Here is a 14,664-nt window from a genome sequence, read left to right as displayed (position 1 = left end):
TTAACTGGTCCAGTCAGTGTCCGACGGTCAAATGCGCTGTTCCTGTTGTCCACCGTGTTACGTTAAGACGGTCGACTTTGAAGAGAAGTTTGTTGATCATCGGTAATGAACTCCCGTGTTGCTCAGTGTGTCTGTTGATGGCGTCCAGTGTGTTCTGTTGCTCCCTGGGTAACATGTCCGAGTATTGTATCAGGGGCGTGTGTATGGAGGCATTTGGGAAAGTTTCCCTTGCCGCCCTCCACATGTGCTGTAATCGCTCGATAACTGTCTTGTACGGTTGTTGCAGACAGTTATGCAGTCCTGCAGCTAATATTACCTGTTGTGTCTGGAGGTGTGTGTCTGTCTCTTTTTTTTTTTTTCCTAATATTTTGGCTATGGAGGGGGCGCGGTGGCGCAGTGGGTTGGACCACAGTCCTGCTCTCCGGTGGGTCTGGGGTTCGAGTCCCGCTTGGGGTGCCTTGCGGCGGACTGGCGTCCCGTCCTGGGTGTGTCCCCTCCCCCTCTGGCCTTCTGCCCTGTGTTGCCGGGTTAGGCTCTGGTTCCCCGTGACCCTGTATGGGACAAGCGGTTCAGAAAGTGTGTGTGTGTGTGTGTGTGTGTGTGTGTGTGTGTGTGTGTGTATTTTGGCTATGTGAAAGAAGTTGGCCTCTGGGTAGCTGTCTACCTGAACCCCGTTCGGCGTGGTGCCTACGATTCTTCCTATCCCCTATAATTACGGTCGGTTCCCTTACTTCTGATTCCCACTCTGCAATCTTTCTCTCCGTGGCCGAATGTCGTGTAGCTGTCCGAAGTGCTACTGCAGTCTGTGGCACCAATTCCTCCTCCGAATTGACGGGGGGGGGGGGGGCTCCGGCTCCTGTGCATGTTTCTTTTGTTATCTGTTTGCTCCTGTTCCACACCCCTTTCTGTACTGAGTGTTGCACTGCCGCCTATGGCCTGTTCTACTTTCAGTAAATTGTGTGTCCTTTCCACTGTAGTCTGTCTGTTTCCCTCCCCGCTTGTCTGTTTTTCCACAACTGTTCTGCTCTCTGGGAGGGCCTCAATTATTGCTACCTCCTGGGACCCTACGCTGGTGCTGGTTCTTATAGGTCCTGTACGTCTCTGTCCCTTTCCTCCCGTTCCCTTACCTGTTTCTTCCGTCTCCTTCCCTTTGTCATTCTGTTTATTTACTTCACTGTAGCCACTTTCTCTTTGTTTTGTTTTTCCTTTTGTCCCACTCTGTCTGTCTGTCCTGTGGAGCCCTAGGTGGTGTGTCTGCTTCCCTATGTACTTGTGCTATTGTTTTACCTGTCCTACCCGTTCCTACTCTGTTCTGTTCCGTGTTTCTTACTTGTGCGTATGTCCGGTGGCTATTTGCTGGCCCCAGACAGGTTACTGTTTTGACCCTGTCTTTTTCCTCACTGTTTTCTGTTCGTTTATTAAGACCCAGGATATGTTTCGTTCCGATCAATGTTTCTTCTTTTAATTGGTGTCTATATCTACTTTTTGCCAACTTCACCACCACCTCCCATTCTGCCACACTGGCTAAGTCAGAAGTGGGTTTTTGTCTGTGTATTATGCCTTCATAATGGCACTGGAGTATATACATGTTACTTTTCATCCAGGCCTCCATTTTTTTTTTTTTTTTTTTGTACTGTCTGTCACATAATGTTATTAGGGGATGAAGGTATAATAAAATGGGTTATTTGGAGCTAGGCATAGGGTTGCAGCAAAGGTTATAGTTGGAGCTTAGGTTTGGGTTGGAGCTAGGGTAAGAGCTGGATCTATGGATAGGGCAGGAGCTACGGTTAAGGTTGGGGCTAAGGTTTTGGCTGGAGCTGGGGATAGAGCTTAGGTGAGGGTTTGAGCTAGGGTTAGGGCTGGATCTCAGTATAGAGCTTGGGTTAGGGTTGGAGCTAGGGGTAACGTTTGAGCTATGATTCGGGTTGGAGCAAGTTTTAGGCTTGGAGCTAGGGTTAGGGTTTGAGCTAGGGTTAAAGTTGGAGCTAGGGATAAGGCTGCAGCTAGGGTTAGGGTTGGAGGAAGGCGAAGGGTTGGAGCTAGTTTTAGGGTTGGAACTATGGATAGAGCAGGAGCTAGGGTTGGAGCTAGGGTTAGGGCTGGAGCTACACATAGAGCTTGGGTTACGGTGTGAGCTAGGGCTAGGTTCGGAGCACGTCTTTGGGTGTGAGCTTGGGCTAGGGTTAAGGGTTGGAGCTAAGGTTAGGGTTAGGCTGAGGAGAGTTATGGACTTTATTTGCACAGTTGTATTTTGGTTGCTCTGGCAACATGTGTTCTCTTCCAGGTTGTAACATGTCAGTTTTGTTTTCGGTGTGTTTGTGCACGGTGGAGTGATGCTGGTGAATGAAGTGTTGCTGGGAGGTGTGTAAAGGCGTTATGTGTGTGTGTGTGTGTGTGTGTGTGTGTGTGTGTGTTTGTGGGGTGTCTAGTTGTGGGAGAGTTGCATGTGTTGTCAGAGAATTTTTTTAGTTTTTTGTTGCGGAGTAATGTCTCCCCCATGAGTCTGCGTGAGTCTCCTAATTAATGACCAAATACAAGGTTTATAGCAGAAACTTCGCCCTTCTGGCTACACCGTAACAGCCTCAACAACTAATTCCAAAATGCATATTCTGCAAGAATAACACCCAACATAAATAGAAAAGCATACAAACCATATGAACCATTTGTCTATTATAAATATCCCTATCTTACAGTATACAAAAACATTTATCCCATTACACAGTAAATCACCCCTGTCAAGTTGGTTGTGCCCAAGGACTCCCACCTAGAAATACCCCAAGCGGTTCAGTCCATCTGGTTTGCAATACAGGCTAACCAGCACAAGAAAGATGTTAAACTGCTGAAGGGTAAGCAAAGAAACTACAGAAATGATCCTTGAAAACTGCAGTAAATGTGTTTACTTTTAACAACCACCTGCATGATGTACTTGTCATAGTTTAATTTAAGAAATGTTAATAGTTAAGGACAAACGGATACCGGTAGGCCTTTCCCCCAGCAGCCAACCTGGTTCAAACAGAAAATTTTAAGTGAAATACTGGACCAAAACAAACAGTGTAACAGCACAAAGTGAAATGCATGTGAACAGGCAGCAGCAACAGCAAGAGTCAATACTTCACTGATGATATTTTTGCTGGCATCTTACTGATTCTTTGCTACCAGCATGCCTGTCACAGCTCAGGATGTGACAGTCAGGGTTGGAGCTAGGGTTAGGGTTGGAACTTTCCGCTTTCTCGGGCTTGTTCTTTTCTGGGGATTTTGCAAACACACACACACACACACACACACATTTTCAGAACCGCTTATCCCATACGGGGTCACGGGGAACCGGAGCCTACCCGGTAACACAGGGCGTAAGGCCGGAGGGGGAGGGGACACACCCAGGACGGGACGCCAGTCCGTCGCAAGGAACCCCAAGCGGGACTCGAACCCCAGACCCACCGGAAAGCAGGACTGTGGTCCAACCCACTGCGCCACCGCACCCCCATTTTGCAAACACCTGAACCTTATTCTGTTTTCCGCACTTGACGCAAACGCATTATCTTTTTTTTCTCCAGCTTTGGGTCACCGTGCCCTGTTTCAGTCTCTACTTGTGTATGAGAGCATCAACACAACAGTTTTCTCACCCAGTTTGTCTTTGTTAGTTCCTGCTCCTTCATACAGCATGCAGCGTTACATCTCTCATTTAGAGAGTGAGGCAGAGCGTCCAGAGCGAGGAGTTGAACACTGGTAGCCGAGACGGCGTCTTTCAAAAGAATCGAGTCCCTGTTCGACGTAAGTTCCATCCCGAATGTATCGTCTGACAGCAGAATGCGTATCGTCATTGCTCATGCTGACTCGGACAGGTAGGAGCTGTGCGGGAGGCGCACCTGGCCAGGTGAATGTTTCCACTAGTCCCTCTCTGGTCTCACAAGTTACGTGTTTCTCACAGCCTGGAGGTGGACAATGTTCCATCCCAAGAACGGAGTCTTCTGGCTTTGCAGGCGAGTCCAGGTCTGCTGCTGCACCCCTACTTCCCACTGAGCCAGCGGCACGAGTCCTTCCTGTACCGTTCGGACTCCGACTACGACCTGTCTCCCAGGGCCATGTCCCGCAACTCCTCTCTTACCAGCGAAGGGTAAGAGGCTCCCGCTCCATATCTCTGCACAGTCTCTAAACGCACTGTGTATCTCACAAGCTCACTGACTAGTCCTCGGAACTCACAGCTGCAAACACAGCTGGGGCTCCATGTGTGTTCGGAAGTCTTTTTTGTTTGTAAATCCAAAGTCATTTTTCACCACCGAGTCACAATCCATGGAAGGTTAATTGTTATTGAGGTGTCACTTGATTGATTTGCTGATTGGTTTCTGTAAATGTCTCAGATAGCTATAATAGGTTAAAAAAAAATAAAACCTTTAGAGACATTAGTATTTTTATTATTATTATTATTTTATTTTTTTATAAAGCGCTCTTCTCATGCAGTAACACAGAGCACTTTAACACAGACATAAGGCAAGAAAAACGGATACAAACAAAGAAGACGGTCAACTAATGGCTGCCATAATGAAGAACTTATTATAGAGCTATAAGTATGCCTACTGGCCACCGGGGAAAGGAACAAAAACTCCCAACTGAAAGATGAGGGAGAAAAAAACCTCTGGGGGTCCATGGGCCAGTGGTAGCCCACCCCTCCTGGGCATTCTAGAACATAACAATTTGTAAGCCAGTGTTTAACAAGTAATTATAATGTTGGTGAATGGCATCTTGGATGGACTTCAAGCTGTGTTCCAATTGAAAAATGATCCACTTCACCTTTCCTGTTGTTAACCACTTGGCCAGTTTGGGGTCCCGGTGGTCCAGAGCCTGTTCCAGAAGCACAGAGCACAGAGCTAGGCAGGGTACACTCTGCATGTGATGACACTCCGTTGCAGAATTTAACAATGACTCAAAATATGACTGAACATTGGTTCATATGGTGGAAAGAAACAAACTAACTACTTAAGAATCACGTGTCTCTTTCTCCTAATGTAATGAACACATTGTATTTTCGCTGGGATGTATATTGCCTTGGAGAAAAGTGTCTGCTAACTGAATAAATGTAAATAAAAATATGTGACCTCCACAAGTTCCCATTGAATGCCAGGTAATGACTGATTGATTGATCCCATAAGCGTACGTAGCATTCCTCATCTTGCTGTTGATCGCTGACACTCAGGATCCCCAGGCAGGAGCTGTAAACACTGTGGAAGTGAACTGAATTCAGGTGGTCCCACACTCCTCTTCCATTTGGCTGCTCTTTACTGCCATCTCTCAGCTCAGAGGGTAGACACAGGTCATATTTGTTCCTCCACAGATGTTTTAAAAAAAGAGTTAAAGAAAAGTGCAATCACAAATAAACTGGAAGATGTTTTTGCCTTTAGCAATTTGTGGCTCAGACATCCAAAACCTGAGGAGCCTGTGCATAAAATGCTTAGTAATCACTTCTCCTCCAATACTGTGTGTTTCATTCACTTTGACTTTGAAGTCCCATTGTTTGTACCTTCACATGCCATCACCTTCCTCATTCTTGACCTTTCTTTGGGCGTTTCTCACACATGTGCTGATGTTCAGAAAGGTCAGTTTGGAGTTCCCAGCTCACCTGAACAGAATGTCTTTGCACTGTGGGAGGAAATTTTATGTACTTTGTTTTATTCACTAATTGTTGTTTGCACGCTTGACTTTTATGTTCTTGTCGTTCCTCTCCTCAGGCTCACAGAAGACTTCATTGTCACCCCTTTTGCTCAGGTGAGGCTGTTTTGCACACGGAGTTGGTGATCCGAGTCCCTCGGTTCTTGAGCCCTGAATTCCAGCTGGGTTTACCCCTGAGGATGACTCATCCAGCCTAGAGCATTGCTCACAATCACTCATCAGGCTCTCCTTTCTTTCCAGGTTCTGGCAAGTCTGCGATCTGTAAGGATCAACTTTGCCCTCCTCGCCAACGTCTCATCACCCACGGTCAAGTCGGTGTCTCGCTTTTGGTGAAACCTGCCAATCTAAACTGTCACTGCAGTCAGTGAGAACCATGTTACTACCTCCTCTGTGACAGTCTGTGAGTGTGTGAGAGCGTGTTTGACAGAGTGTGTGTGAGTAGCATTGTGTCACTGAACTGTGAAAGTATGATGCTTTGTGTGGTTCCTCGAACGTGGTGAAGCCTTTTTTCCATCGGCCTCAAAATAATGTTGCACTCCCCACAATGGCCAGTAGGTGGCGCTGTTCACGTATCCCTGTTGTAACATGCAGGAGGTCTCCACTGGGAATGCAGCAAACCACTCCCAGGACAGTGGTCTCCGGTACGTTTAGTTTGATACCCTTTGCATCACTCACATTCACACTCGCACTCATCCACACACAAACATCAGCACAGTCATGTGACCTTGATGTTGCCTTCATGTGACCTCACAGAGGAGGCCTACCAGCAACTGGCTCGCGAGACCTTGGAGGAGCTGGACTGGTGCTTGGACCAGCTGGAGACCATCGAAACACACCGCTCCGTCAGCGACGTGGCCTCGACCAAGGTGCAGATCTCACCTGTGCTAACTGACACTCGTACCGCGGCACCGACAACCACCATGTGAGAGTGTGTGACAACCCCCCAAACGTGACCTGCGGTCATCCTTCCACTGTGTGTGTTTTCTCACTCAGACTGCCCCCCATCTGTGCATAGCGTCACTTAGATTAACACCCAGCTGTGTGTGGTGCGTTTCCCGCTGCTGTCCAGCTGGGCACTCTTTGTGCACTTTCTTAGAGACGCCCGCTGAGTGCTACCGTGTGTGGTGTCTCTCTCCGAGTCTCACTGCTGTAGGATGTATGTCACGTCTCTCCATCTGCTCACCACTGTGGTGTTTTTCCAAAACACCAACACTGATCCTGAACGATGTCAAGATTCGGTTGCCAGGGAAACCTTTTTTCTTGCCATGGAGACTGGTTATGGAACGCTGTGGGTCTGTGAGGATGAGCATGTACAATGGACTTCACAGGGCTGTGTGTGTGTATTCACTGTGAAAGAAGGAGCACAAAACAAACACACTCTCTCATCCTGATTGACTCCGCCCACAGTTTAAGCAGATGCTGAACTGAGAGCTCTCCCACCTGTCTGAGATGAGTTGCTCTGGAGTCCAGGTGTCCGAGGACATGTCCAGCACATTCCTTGGCGAGTGCAGCTGCTGCACTTGGACAAGGACTCCTGTGACACCAAGCCCACCTGTGCCTGAAAGCTACTCGCCTGTCTGCTTATATTTACCCACTCAGACACACACCCTTTAATTTTTACAGCAGCTAATATCTAATATCACGGCTAATATCTTCTGATCAGTTACATTTTTATACATATAGTTTTCTCTTTTTCTGAACACTGAATGCAACGAAAAGTAACTTTGCTACAAATGCGTGACTTTCCAGAGATTCAATTGGTACTACCTCTGTGGATCATTCCACCTGCGTTTCCTCTTCCTGTGGTGGCAACAAACGTTTGTTGACTGACTTCTGCATAAATAGATTTTTATGCTGCGTGGTTCAATGCTCCACTGAAAGTTTAAAAGATGAAGCTATTAAAAAAAACACACCTTACTGAAACTTGGTGTGCGTGTGTGTGTGTGTGTGTAACAACCTCTACTGACCCTACGTACCTGTACATGTGATTTCCCTCAGACAAGCAGAATGAGGTGGAGCTCCTGCCCCCCAACCAGAAGGAGTAGAACTCAGCAGCATGTCAGACCAGTGGAGTTGGGGTTTTGTCCCAAGACTCCAGGGCAACTCTGCCTCGATTTGGGGTCCAAACCAAGCATGAAAATGTATTGGCCCAGGTGAACTCCAACATTCATGTGTCGCTACTAAATAGCACACACAGGTAGGTGCTCATGCACACTGTTATTCACAGAGACAGATACCACTATACATGAGTACACACACAGGCACTGAGACGTATTAAGTCCAGTATCATGACAGTACTAAAGTGCATCCACCCGGAGGATAAGGTGTGTGTGTGTGTGTGTGTGTGTCAAACTTGGTGAGCACATTGATCTTTCTCTAATTTCAATTTATTGTGCTTTAACACAGACGAACACAGTCTTCGGGTTCTGCGAGACTATTACATTCACTCTGTGACTCCTGTTTCTCACACTTGCATTATTCTTTCAAATTCCTCCTTTGCAGAAGGATAGAACATCTGCAGACTTCTCTTGTAACTTGGCACATCTTTCGTTGCACTACTTGCTGTGGCTGCGCTGATGGAGGTGAAGCCGATGCGAGTCATCCGTGGCCATCTGCTTATTGTGACACTTCCCTGTTTCATCATCCCCTTAGGTGATACTTGGAGCTTTTAAATAGTGGTGACAAGTGACACTTTTCTAACTTCTCCAGGAACTGGGAAATCTGGATAAATGCAACTTCAACATTTTCACTGTGGCTCAGCTGTCCTGTAACCGGCCACTTAGCTGCATTATGTTTGCCATCTTCCAGGTAGGTGTGTGTGGAGATTTGCAAGATGATCAGTCAAAGGCAGGCCTCAAGTCAACTTGAATGGATGTCCATCTGCTCCAGCTACAATTTTATTTGTATCATTATTGATTTATTTTCCATTTTTCAATTGCCAGTTAGTTTTATCAGCATTTCTTATCTGTGCTAATATACTTCATTTTAAGGGGTGCGGTGGCGCAGTGGGTTGGACCGCAGTCCTGCTCTCCGGTGGGTCTGGGGTTCAAGTCCCGCTTGGGGTGCCTTGCGACGGACTGGCGTCCCGTCCTGGGTGTGTCCCCTTCCCCCTCTGGCCTTACGCCCTGTGTTGCCGGGTAGGCTCCGGTTCCCCGTGACCCCGTAAGGGACAAGCGGTTCAGAAAATGTGTGTGTGTGTATACTTCATTTTATGTTCAATATATAAACTGACTCACTGTCAAAGTCAGTACTTCAGAGAGAGCAGGATAAGAAGGAGCTCCTTCAGCCCCTTGGGATTGCAGTCATCTGTTTCATTCCAGTGGGGGTGCAGTGGTGCAGTGGGTTGGACCACAGTCCTGCTCTCCGGTGGGTCTGGGGTTCAAGTCCTGCTTGGGGTGCCTTGCGATGGACTGGTGTCCCGTCCTGGGTGTGTCCCCTCCCCCTCCGGCCTTATGCCCTGTGTTGCCGGGTAGGCTCCGGTTCCCTGTGACCCTGTATGGGACAAGCGGTTCTGAAAGTGTGTGTGTGTGTGTGTGTGTGTGTGTGTGTGTGTGTGTTTCATTCCAACATCTTCAATGGACCTTGGCTGAGTTTATGTGGCTCTGTGTGTGTTTGCATGGCTATGAGAAGGAAAGGGATGTCATGAAGACCTTCTGGATGCCAGAGGACACAGTGATGACTGTAGAGGACCACTACAATGCGAGTGTGTCCTACCACAACAGTCTGTGTGGAGCAGATGTCACGCAGTCCACTCATGTCCTGTGCTCCATGCCTGTCCTCAAAGTGAGTAAACATCTCATTAAATGTTAACATTCAAATGTTGGACAAAACACTTTCCAGCACCACACAACAGCAATATGTGCCTTTACACAGCAAGCTCCTTTTTTATCTCACGAGTGTCCAGATGTGACGGGTGGACACCTTATTCTTCTATGGCTGTCTAGAGCACTACAGTAGGGACAATCCGCCGTGGACAATGATGTCCGCTACACCACCTGATGTCCTTTCTTTTGTGATCTCTGCTGGGGCAAACACTCTGCCTGCAGTCTATGCGGTATCACACACTTCTAGTTTTTTTTCACTAGAGTCGTTAGCAGACCAATAGCTGCTTATGAAGAACTGAAACACCCACCAGGAAGGACCTGCAGGCACATGCCATGTTGGTGCTTCTTTTAAAGAGGACCCCCTGAATGAACATGTGTGAATGTGTTTTGCTCTCTTCCCCCCACCCCCCCCCTTTTGTTAGGCAGTCTTTACTGATCTTGAGATTCTCACTGCTCCCTTTGCAGCTGCCATTCATGATGTGGATCACCCTGGAGTCTCTAAGCAGTTCCTCATCAACACTAGTGAGTCACTGCAGTAGAAAAGTGTAACTCTACAATGTGCATAAACAGCACAACAAATCAACGCAACAGAAGTGCGATACTGGACTCTGGGCACGACTTTCTTGTAACACACACACACATTTTCAGAACCGCTTGTCCCTTACGGGGTCACAGGGAACCGGAGCCTACCCGGTAACACAGGGCGTAAGGGACACACCCAGGACAGGACGCCAGTCCGCCACAAGGCACCCCAAGCGGGACTTGAACCCCAGACCCACCAGAGAGCAGGACTGCTGTCCAACCCACTGCGCCACCGCACCCCCTCCTTTCTTGTAACATATACTGTAAATTACAAGCAAGGACTGCTGACAATACATCATATCAAACCAAAACTCTTGGTGAAGGCTTTAATCGCAGCTGAAAAATGGGTGAGTCAAACAAACCACAGACTCCTGTCAAGAGGGTTACTTTGCTAAACTGAAGGATTCAGCCCCAAAAAAGGAACCAGTGAAACTCCTGGGAATCAGAGTGCCGTCACTTTGGACTCGTAGTGGACTCACATTACTGAAAGATTGGTGGAATAGGGAATAAAGCAATGGACACCCAACTCATTTCACCAAAACACATAGCACAGAACCCAACAGCATATCATGTCTTAAGAGACCAACATCAATCCAGCAAAGGAAGGCAGAGGGAACTGAAAGCATTTGTAGATGCTGGTTTGGATTATCTTCTGGTTCAGTTAATTGAAAAACTGTAATTTTCTGCTCCCCGTGTAGGTCCTAGCAACTGGTATGTCTAAACACATGAGTCTGTTAGCCAATCTGAAAACAATGGTAGAGAATAAAAAGGTGACAAGTTGAGGAGTGCTGTTACTGGACCATTACACTCACCGCATAGAGGTAAGAATAGACCAGCAGACTGAGGACTACGGTAACCACAGAGAATGAGTATGGGCTTCTATGCTGTAACCTCCTGAGTGTGCTCTATGTGTGCATGGCACCTTTTGGCATCCCCTTCTTTGCAATGGGAGCTTTTTTTTTGTTTGTTTTCTGCTCCTCAGCTGCTAGCTGGTTCTTCCAGAGAGTTAGCTACAGTTTTTCCTGTTATACTGTATTGTTTCTTGACTTGAAACTTTGTTCAGTGCTCTATGATGAGAAGAGCACTCTATAAAAATACGCTGAATTGGACGGAATGGAACTGAATGAAACAACTTCAAAACTGTTATAAGACTGAAGTAACCATTCTGCTCTTGGTATGTGTATAAAAGTCATTCAGACATTTCATGTTTCTGTATTTATATATGTAAATCACAATAACTACTATGCTACGCTATTGTGCTATGCACAATACTACTATGGTCTTGTACGAGTGTGTGTCTGTATTAGGGTTAATGTGTATAAGGCTGTAATAACCACCGGGATCCTGTGGTGGGGTCTTACTGCAGGTACTGAGGATCATGGTGCACTGTGCAGACCTCAGCAATCCCACGAAGCCACTGGCCATGTACCACCAGTGCACCGAACGTATCATGGAAAAATTCTTCAGACGGGGACAAGGAGTGCGAACGCGGCATGGAGATCAGTGCTATGTGTGATAGACACACCGCATCTGTGGAGAAGAGTCAGGTACAAACGGTGTCTGTGTGTGTAATTCAAATTGTTTAAATATTCAAGCTCAAGGAGGGAAAAAGTATATGAACCTCTAGCAAGCACGGTAATTAAAGTCAGGGTTTCCAATTAGTGAGATGCCATTCAGGTATGTGTGTCTGAGGTGACCTGTTCTATTAAAGAATTCTTCAGTTTGGCTGCCAGGCCTCCGTAGCAGAGACCTGCTGAAGTGCAACATGACCAGATCAAAAAAGATTTCAGAGGACCTCAAAAGAAGAATTGTTGCAGCTCATAAAATAGGAATTGGCTACAGAAATATTTAAGAAAACCTGGGCCTCCATCAGTCCAGTCAGGCACAAATAGAAGTCCTGGGTGTGTGTCCCCAGCCTTACGCCCTGTGTTGCCGGGTTAGGCTCCGGCTCCCCGTGACCCCGTATGGGACAAGTGGCTCAGATGATGTGTGTCTTGTCAGTTTGGCATGCAGCATTATCACAGAAAATCGCTAACATGATGCGAAATGAATGATCTTAGTATATTTTGTAGTGTCTGTCCGCCCCATGGAGCTACTACTAGAATCAAACTGGTGCGGGAGGCAGGCACTGCGGGGTAAAAGGAACGTGCTCTTCTAATATTCGACGTGTATGTGATCGTGTCTTTCACTGGTAGTCTTAACAAAGACGCTCCAGACAATACAAGACACGCAACTATGTACACACGAACACTAACTAATATCAACTGTTTACACGACGGACGCTGGTACAACTGACTCCCCTCAGCTCAGCGCCGTTAACAGTATATCATCATCATCATGGCATGTGTTGCTTAGGATGCTCCCCCTCTGCTCTCTCTGGTACCAAGGCCGGGTTAACTTAATGTAAGCGGTGCAATGCACTTGTTGCAACATGTCATGATGAATAGCAAAGCTCAAAACGTGAAGGCGAGACCAAAAGGCTCAGAGAAACTACGTCTGTTGAAATGAGTGAGAAAAATTTCTCAGTTCATAGTAACTAGTTTTGCCGCGTTGAGCAGAGGCAGCTCTGAATGGATTGAGGAGCACAGACACTGAGTCAAGTGGAAACACCAGTCAAGGCAGAATAAAGCAGGGATAAGTTAATCCTAAATTAGTTAGTTGGTTAACGTTTTTTAGTTGTTTTGTGCTTTCCTTTCATCAGAAATTCTAATGTACTATGAAACCGGAGTACTACGAGTATTTTGTCTGTGTGATTAGCTCAGCTTTGAAAGCATAATTTCTGAATGCTGTAACGTGATTTCATAATTGCTCATCAGAGAAATATCGCACTCGCTAGAAAATATTCCACCAGTGAATTAAGAAATAAGTTAATAAATTATTACTGAAAATTGTCTGTTCTCTCCTAAACTGGCATTTGTTGCATATTTCATATGTAAAATAATGAAAATTTGTGCTTAACATCTTCAAAAATAAGTTTGTAGTGATCTGATCTGGGAAGGGGGGTGCGGTGGCACAGTGGGTTGGACCATGTCCTGCTCTCCGGTGGGTTTGAGGTTCGAGTCCCACTTGGGGTGCCTTGCGACGGACTGGCGTCCCGTCCTGGGTGTGTCCCCTCCCCCTTCGGCCTTACGCCCTGTGTTGCCGGGTTAGGCTCTGGTTCCCCGTGACCCCGTATGGGACAAGCGGTTCAGAAAATGTGTGTGTGTGTGTGTGTGATCTGTGCCGCAGGCATGTGTTCTGTGTAGACACAAGTTTTGGTCATTATTGCACAACTACATTTTCTTCGCCAACAGGCTTGCCATTTAGCTAATTCCTGTTCATTTTTGATTTATTTTAAGTGCAGGTTCTTCTCATGTCTGATCTTGGTGTGGTGTGGAACAGAAAACTTTTTGGGGACCCCATATTGTTTTGGTAAGTGCATTTAACAAACACTTAAAAGCTATACTGATGGCAGCAGTATTTCAGCAGTCATTCAATGTAAACAATGATTTAAACCACAACTACATAGATCTGCAACAGCTAATTGTGTGGTATCCATTTTTTCTTTCTTTATTGGTACCATGGTTATGGTACGGTAAATGACCATACAAAAAAGCTAAGCTGAAAGGAAAATATATAGGGGAGAAGGAGGAGCTTGACACCGGTAGGTCGTCATCTTATAATTCACATTAAAGAGCTGTTACATTCATGCTGAAAAAAGTACTGGTACACATTTCTTTCACTTTCTTCATCTTTCAGCTTCTTGCTAAATGTGGTTCTGTGTCTTTGGTTTTCCTCTAGTATAATAATGACTAATTGCAGCACAGAGTCAACCTGCCACAGGTCATGTGTCGACAGCCTAACTCTTCATGTTTTGAGTGAACTGTTGAGATTTTAGTTCTGTTTACTCAGCATCATATGAGATTCCATCATGGCCAAAAGTATATGTTACACTGAACAGATTGTATTTATTTCACTGCGTACGGCTTTATGTAATCAAAGGTGATGCGGATCTCCGTGCCCCAGAGATCATCACTAATGTTTCATTTTTTTTTGTCCCTTTTCTCTTTGTTGTTTGTCTAGTTTATGTGGCAGTGTAAAGACTGTGGCACTGAAGTGTCTAGGGCCTAGGCGATCAGAACTTCTTAAACATTGCAGACTAAAACGTGGTCATTTCGGAAAAGGCCATCGTATTAAATGTGTATATCCTCATTGTCCATGTATTTATAAGACTTGGAATTCACTCTTGACACATTTGTCGAGGAATCACGCCAATAACTTAACGCACTCTGATATAGTTATGACATTCTCCTGTCATGCATGTGGCCGTAGTGAATTTGGAACAGAACGTGACTATTTTGTGCACATAAGTCATCATCTGAAAAACAATGAGACAGTCACTTGTATGTTTAAAGGCTGTCAATACATTTACATTAATTCGCTTAGCAGACTCTTTTCTCCAAAGCGACTTACAACGAACATTATGTAGTGTACTAGCCCACACACCTTATTCACCAAGGTGACTGCACTGCAAGATACACTACTTACAATGCGTCACTCATCCATGCATCAGTGAAACACACTCACTCTGTGATACTCACGTTCAAGTCCCATA

General features: G+C 46.1%; 1 pseudogene; it reads left to right on the top strand.

The window, feature by feature from the left end:
* The first annotated feature begins 3,807 nt into the window (after window positions 1-3,807).
* LOC114910947 (cAMP-specific 3',5'-cyclic phosphodiesterase 4B-like) lies at window positions 3,808-13,446 on the top strand (annotated as a pseudogene).
* Window positions 13,447-14,664: the final 1,218 nt, after the last annotated feature.

This window comes from Scleropages formosus, chromosome 7 (genome assembly GCF_900964775.1).
Source record: "Scleropages formosus chromosome 7, fSclFor1.1, whole genome shotgun sequence".
Classification (NCBI taxonomy): Eukaryota; Metazoa; Chordata; class Actinopteri; order Osteoglossiformes; family Osteoglossidae; genus Scleropages; species Scleropages formosus.
The sequence above is the reverse complement of the archived record's forward strand: the minus strand, read 5'-3'. Positions and strand labels throughout refer to the sequence as shown.